We start from the raw sequence: 8,402 nt of genomic DNA on the forward strand, positions 1-8,402 counted from the left end.
TGGGGGGGGGGGGCTCCTTAGTTCCTGGCAGAGCCAGAACCACCTTGCTCTGTGGCCTTGAGTCGCCCCTGAGACAGGCTCTACCTCCCAGGGTGCCCGGAGCCCGGAGCTCATCCCGATGGATCGGATCGGCCCTGGCATGGTCCAGGGCCCTCAGAGGGGTAGATCTGGGCCCCTCCTCGGGTGTACGGCTTTCCGACTCTCTGGCCGCCTCTGGTCTCGAACCCCAACTGCGCTGGGCTCTGTGCCCCTCCCTGAGCTGAGCAGCTCGGACAAAGGCCTGCACTCAGCTCTGACCAGAGGCTCAGCGGTCGGTGGACATCACATCCCATCCCGGATCATGTCACAGGGGCAGGAAAGGGTCCTCGGGGTCCTTTCATCCTCCGAGGGGCCGTCCGTCGCCTGCTGCCTGTGGATCCCGGACTCCTGTGGCTTGAACCTCGCTCTCTTCACTCCAGAACAAGGAGCTGATGCCCGAGCGAGCCCCAGGCGGCCGGCCGTGCAATCGCCAAGGCCACTCTCGCCCTCCACTCTTACACTGGCCGCCCTGTTCCCAGGCACGCCCTACGCTTCCTGAAAGTACTGATAGGTTTGGAAGCCGGACCTTCCCGGCTGGGGCGCGGGGTGGTTCAGCCTGTGTTGAGCACGGTCTCCAAGCATAGCGTCCCCGTCTTGTGGCTGCCCCGGGGTCCCCCTGGGCCACTGGCAGCTCTGCTGTGAGACGCCACTTGGGGCTCGCGGTGGTGTAGGACTCAGGCCGCGAAGGCCACCCGCGGGGCTCTCGGGCCTGCGCCCACTCAGCCCGCGCGGACACTTCAGCCCCCCGCACTCTTCCTGGGGCTGCCTCAGGTTTCCATGTTCACATTTATTTGATTATGTGTGTTTACCAGGCTCACTCTCTCTCAGTCTCTCCTGGTTTTTTCCAGGGTAAATTCATTGTCATTTTTGATACTAAAAGGAATTTAAGGAAATTGAGAAATTTTCATTATTCTGTTTCTCATCAATGAATATGTTGTACTGCCTTTAGGTCAGAATTCATTGCCCAGAAAATATAAGTAGAGATTCATCCTTGTCCCTATAAACACCTCCTACATTTGTTAGGCTTTTAGATATTTGTTCGTTTCATCTACTACAATCGGACACTATTTCTTTCTTTCTTTCTTTCTTTCTTTCTTTCTTTCTTTCTTTCTTTCTTTCTTTCTTTATTTATTTGAGGCAAGGTCTTACTTTGTGTTTCAGAGAGGCCTTGAACTCACCATGTAGCTCAGGCTGGCCTCGAACTCATGGAGACTCTCTTGCCTCAGCCTTCCAAGCACTGGGATTACAGGTGTGCATCACCATGCCCGGCTAATCTAACACTTTAAACCAGAAAACGCTTTTGTAAACTTCAGTTGCTCATAAAAATCATTTAAATTGAATGTACAGCTATGATTACTAGAGATTGTGAAAGATATATGGGGAAATCAATAAAGCACGGGTGGATTTCATTAGGGTGCGCTGTGGCCATGTTTTACAATATCACACTAGAATATTAATGTCTATAATTTATACATGTTAAGGGAAACTGAAATGAAAATCATTACAGCAAATGAAGTAATGTTGTGTCAGTTACCAACCTGTTGGCCTGCTCTGAAGTTTTCAATGTGTTAGATGCCAAAATCACATGATCTCACTCGGTAAAATATCTCTCTAACAATTCTGGATTCTTTCTGTAACAATATATGTTATTGGTCAGGTCTAAAATGTCCCCCAAATGTCTTTCAATTGGAGGTGGGTATTGGTTAGAAGAGGGGGTCACTTGGGTATGTGGAGGCTGTATTCTCATCCCTGGTTCCTCCCTTGTCTCTTTCATTCTCGACTGCCATGGCATGACCACCCTCCTTAGCCATGCCATTATGCCATGCCACTGCTGTCTCTGAGTAGGCTAAATGGACTAAATGGACTAAATCCACTGAATTTGTGAGCCAAAATAAACTGCTCCTCCTTGAAGTAGCAAGTGTTCAGCATGCTGTCCTAGTGATAAGAATGTAAATAATATAAAAAATTGGTGTCAGGACTAGAGCCATTGCTATGATGGAACTTGATTATGTGGTCGAAAAGCTTTGGACTTGTTTGTAGGAGGCATATGGCAATGTTTGGAGATGCAAGCTAGAGAAATCCTAGAATGTTGTGAGCAGCACTTGACTGTAAACCTGGTAAGAGCTCAGATAAAGAGAAAGCTGATTGGAATCCGGAACCTAAGGGCCAGGCTCAGGAGATTTCAGTTGGGAACAAGGGCCCCATCGTCACTTGTACTAGATGCCATATGTATTGAACCCTCCACAAACTTTGTCTACAGTTTGCCCATGTCCTGAAATTTTGTGAGAGACCAAGAGTAACGGTGGTTGAGTAATTACTTTGGTGTTGAAAATTACAAGGCCAGCCAATGTTCAGTTTCTGTCACATTTATTGCTGAACGCCAGCAGGAAAATCTACAGTGAATGTCACGATGCAATGGCAGTGCTAAATGATTTGGAAGCTCTAGTGTTTCACCAGAAAGAAGCACCTGGAATGCTGGGGAATGAAGTCATGATTGGTGAAAGAATAGCATTAAAAGGAAGCCAAGTACTTTCTATAGGACCAAGAAGAAAAATGCCTTAAGAGCATACAAGAAATCACCAAGTCTCCATCCATTATAGGATCAAGGGTCTAAAACCAAATCTTTCATTTGAGCAGAGAGTCCTTGGGGCTTCTGCTCATTCAGGGCTGCCAAAGGAAGTGCATCCCTGTGTTCAGCCATCCAGACCTCCAGTGACAATGTGTGAAGGGGGTCTGGCTTTTGCATCACACGATGAAGAACCCCTTTGCTATTCACATGGTGCTGGGTTTTCAGGCATGTGGAATGACAGGGATAAAAAGTCTGAGAGGCTTTTTCCCAAACTTCAGAAAAAGGTGTGACAGGGTCACAGTCCCTGGTAAGAGCTTCTGAGACAGCAGTGTATGAAGCTTTGAGAGTGAAATGAAGTGTGCCATGAGGATCCCAGGCAGTTTGAGTATCTGAGAAGACAAATTTTCTTTTGAAGGAAACCACAAGCACAGAGTGGAGCCAGCCTAAGCAAAAGGCGATAAGGGCTGCAACTGGAATGTTCGTAGGGCCAGGGCTGTCTAAGCAGTTTGTACTCATATCTTGCCACACCCTGCTCTGGCTGCTGGACATGGATCAAGAGGACTTAACTGATGCATCAATAGGCCCCAGTTGGTCCTCACTGCCCCACCACCATCACGCAGAGGCCAGCCGCCCCCAGACTACACTGTGCAGGCCACGCAGTATCTGGATCCACACTGCAGAGGTGCCAGGGGGGCCATAAAAGCCATGGTTATGAGCTCCAGAAGATAGAGCAGAAGTGAACAACAGAGAGGGGGCCTCTCTGAGGCTCCTCAATGAAAATTGAAGCCCGCTGGGAAAGTGAAGAAAATTTCTGCAATAAAGGCACACCAGACCACCCTGGTTGGTAAGGTAGTGGGATCAGCACCTCCCATAGACACCCTGACTCACTTCACAAAGCTGAATCCTGCAGCAGAACCTTGCAGTGTTCAATCCTGCAGGTCAGGGACCTCAACTTGGAACTTGCAGCCTGAAGTCAGCCTGAATCTCAGTGGACTACAACTGGCTTGCTGAGACTAATCAACTTAGATCTGCACACTGCTGCCCACATTGCCTACCACGACAGCAGAGACACCCTGAAGAAGGCCCCTATTTCAGATTTTTTCTCCCTCTTTCCTTCTCTTGATTGTCATTATTTTTATAGTTGAATATAGTTTCTAGCTTTCGTATTGCTGTTACTTTGTTCTGTTGTTGTCTTTGTTCTTTTGCTCTGTCTTTTCCTCTTGTCTTCAACAGTTTCTCAAAGTTTGCACGATCTTCATGTGTCCTCCAGTCTCACTTCTAACCTTTTCTTCTACTTCTATCTCTCTATCCCTCCCTGCCCAACTCCTTCAAAGTCCTCAACCCGAAGGGTAAATTTGCTATATTGAAGGGCTAGTCCTCGATTTTGATCTAGTTCATGCAGTTAAAGGTGACAGATTAATAGCTACCATAAATTGTCATTTTCTAAGCGGTATTTGATGCTATTGTTGATGCTGATTGTATCACTTGGGCTAAGTTGTTGTGATTGATCTAATCAGTTGTTCTACCTGGTATACTGAAAACAAGATTGCCTAAGAGTCATTAGAGACTCAAAGCCTAAAGACCAGCTATATCCCTGAGAAGCAATCATTACGTAAGAATTCTAAATAGAAGCAATAAAGATACTCACAATAAGCAATATTGAAGTATCAACCCAGGAATTAAAACAAAAACAGCAACAACAACAGAAATAGAAATGAGAAGATACCTAAAAAAGGCACAAACCCAGACTTCCAGCTCACCGCAAGGAAATCCTGGGGGCAATGAAGTGGAAAAATCTGATAATCAACCACCTGGACACCTTGAAGTGATAGCATGGGAAGTAATAAGACAGAAGAATGAGGCTCTGGAAAATTTCAAAACAGAAATAATCTCCCAGATAACTACAGAGATGGTGAACAGAATGAAAGGCATGAGTAGAGGCTCTAGAACAGAAACAGATAAAAAAATGGATGAGCTCAGGACCATGATGGAAACCATGAATGCCCAGCATAGGAAAGAAATGGAATCCATGGAACAGATTCAAACAGATCTAATCTAGGGATTTTAATCAGGGATTTAAAAACTCCACTGAAAGCATTTGCAGCAGAATGAGCTGATGTGAAGATGAAATATCAGATATAGAAGACAGGATTGTGGTTAGTGACAACAAAAAGAGAGATTTCTCAAAAATAGGAAGGAGAAATCTATCCAGTAGCTGCTAGATGATGCAAAGAAGAATAACATAAGACTGATATGAGTCCATGAAAAAGCAAGAGAAAGTACAAATGACTTAAAAAAAACTGTTCACAAAGGTAATGGCAGAAAACTTCCCAAGCAGAGGAAAAGAATTTGACATATAGATAAGTGAGGCATATAGGACTCCAACTAGTCATGATCAAAAAAGTCTACACCTAGACATATAATAGTCAAGATCCCAGAAACCCAAAAGAAGTACAAAATCCTACAGGCAGTTAGAGAAAAGAAACAAATCACCTACAAAGGAAAGCCCATCAGAATCACAGCAGACTTCTAAACACAAACCCTCAAATCAAGGAGAGCCTGGAGTGAAGTATTTCAAGCCCTAAAAGAAAATAACTTCCAACCTAGACTGTTGTATCCTGCAAAATTATCTTTCAAAATCTGTGGGGAAATAAGATACTTCCACTACAAAGAACACCTGAGAAATTTCATGAACACCAAACCAGCACTCCAAACAATTGTAAGCAATATCCTAGAAAAAGACAATGAAGGTCACAATTCCATGAGGCCCAACAGAGGGAAGCCACCAGGCAAGGTAAGACACTAATGGGAAAGGGGGAAAAATAAGAAATAAAATAAGCAACAACAGTAAAACATCATGACAAGGATAAGTCAATATCTATCATTTAAGACTATCAATGTTTATGGCCTCAGTTCACCAATCAGAAGAAGTAGACTGACAGAATGGATTAAGAAGCATAATCCAACAATATGCTGTATACAAGAAACACACATAACTTAAAAGGAAATCCGTAGACTGAAAGTAAAAGAATGGAAAACAGTTCTCCATGTGAAAGGAATGCAGAAAAAAGCAGGCAAAGCAATCTTATTTGCAGACAAAGTAGATTTCAAACCAAAACTAAGAGAGACAAAGATGGTCACTACATCCTTGTGAAGGGAACAATCCAAGAGGAAGAAATGACAATCCTCAATATATATGCACCAAATACAAATCCCCCCCAACTATGCAAAACAAATAATAAGGGACATGAAAAACCAAATAACCACTAATACAATTGTAGTGGGGGAACTCAATTCCCGAGTATCACAAATAGATAGATCATCTAGAAAAAAAATTAACAATGAAATTCTAGAACTGAACCAAGGTATTGAACAAATGGTCTTAATAGATGTTTACAGAGTGTTCCACCCCACAAATTCAGAATACACGTTCTTTTCAGCTGCACATGGGTCATTCTCCAAAAGCTAGCACATGCTAGCTCATAGGACATGTCTAAGAAAATGTAAAAGAGTTGAAGTTACCCCTTGTATATTATCAGACCACAGTGCAATAAAATTTGAGGTCAAAACATAAGAAACAGCAAAACTCACACAAGCACACAGAAATTGAATAACACCCTCCTGAAAAACCAAAGGGTCACAGAGGAAATTAAAGAAGCAATTAGACAGTTTCGACAAGTATATGATAATGCTAGTACAACATACAGGAATCCATGGGGGCAGAATGAAAGCAGTTCTAGGAGGGAAATACATAGCAGTGAATACCCACGTTAGGAAAACAGAGAGAACTCACTCAAATAACCTAATGCAGAACCTCAGCCTCCTAGAAAAAGAAGAGCATAACAAACCCAAAGCTCATACAAGAAAGGAAATTATAAAGATCAGAGCAGAAATCAATCCAATGGAGACTAAGAGAACGATACAAAAAAATCAATGAATCAAAGAGTTGGTTTTTTGAAAGAATAAATAAAATTGATAAACCTTTAGCAAAACTTATCAAAAAAAGGAAAGAAAAGGCTCAAATCCATGCAATTAAGAATGAAAAAGGTGAAGTCACAATATCCCCACTAGAAATCCAGAGGATCATCAGTACCTACTTTGAGAACCTGTTCTCTAATAAAATGGAAAAAACAGAAGATATGGACAGATTCCTAGATACATATGAATTGTCGAAGTTAAATGAAGAAGATATAGAAATTCTAAATACCCCAACAACAATGAGTGAAACTGAAAATGTAATAAAAAACTTACCAACAAAGAAAAGCCCAAGTCCTGGTGGCATCACTGCAGAATTCTGCAAAACATTTAGAGAAGAACTATAACCTTTACTTTTAAAACTTGTCAAGGAAATTGAAAGGGAAGCGAGGCTTCCAAATTCATTCCTGGAAGCAAGTGTTACTTTGATTCCAAAACCAGGGAAAGTCCCAAACCAAAAAGGGAACTACAGACCAATCTCCATAATGAACATAGATGCAAAAATCCTCAACAAGATACTGGAAAACTGAATACAGAGGGTGACCAAGAAGATCATACACCTTGACCATGTCGGATTTATCCCAGGGATGCAAAGATGGTTCAACATTCGAAAATCAATAAATGTAATACACTATATTAACAGAGTCAAGGACAAAAACCATATGATCATCTCAATAAATGCAGAGAAGGCATTTGACAAAATCCAACACCCATTCATGATAAAAACCCTACAGAAAATTGGAATAGAAGGTCTTTATCTCAACCTGATTAAGGCTATCTATGAAAAACCAACAGCCAATATCACACTAAATGGTCAAAAACTGAAAACTTTCACGCTAAAATCAGGAACAAGACAAGGATGCCCACGATCACCACTCCTGTTCAATAGAGTTCTGGAAACATTAACCACAGCAATTAGAAAAGAGAAAGAAATAAAAGGAATAAAGATAGGAAAGGAAGCAGTTAAACTGTCATTATTTGCTGATGATATGATACTTTACATAGAAGACCCAGAAAACTCAGCCAAAAGTCTTCTAGACCTAATAGACAGGTTCAATAGAGTAGCTGGATAGAAGGTCAACACTCAAGAAACAATAATCTTCTTATACACAAATAGCAGACTCATTGAGAGAGAAATTTTGGAAATAATTCCTTTTACAATAGCTTCCAAAAAAAATGAAATATCTAGGAATCAACATAAGAAAGGAAGCAAAGGACCTCTACACTGAAAACTACAGCACCCTGGAAAAGGAGATCAAGGAGGATATAAGAAAATGGAAAGATATCTCTTGTTCCTGGGTAGGAAGAACCAATATAGTGAAAATGGCCATACTTCCAAAACGACTATATAGATTTAATGCAATGCCAATTGAAATTCCAACAATATACTTCACAGAACTAGAGAAAATAGTCCAAAACTTCATTTGGAATTAGAAGAGACCTAGAATAGCAAAAGCAATTCTGGGCAACAGAGACATGGCTGGGGGTATCACAATCCCCAACTTGAAACTCTACTACAAAGCTACTGTGATAAAAACAGCATGGTACTGGCAAAGAAACAGACCTGAAGATCAGTGGAATAGATTAGAAGATGGAGAAACAACTCAAGACATACTCAGCCACCTCATCTTTGACAAAGGAGCCACCCACCCTCATTGGACAAAGATAGCCTCTTTAATAAATGATGTTGGCAAAACTGGATTTCAACTTACCATAGATTAAAACTAGACCCATGCCTATCACCATGGACTAAACTAAGATCGAAGTGGATTAAAGATCT

Source organism: Heterocephalus glaber, unplaced genomic scaffold (assembly GCF_053883595.1).
Source record: "Heterocephalus glaber isolate CG9 unplaced genomic scaffold, H.glaber_assembly_v1.0 deba00001762, whole genome shotgun sequence".
Taxonomy (NCBI): domain Eukaryota; kingdom Metazoa; phylum Chordata; class Mammalia; order Rodentia; family Bathyergidae; genus Heterocephalus; species Heterocephalus glaber.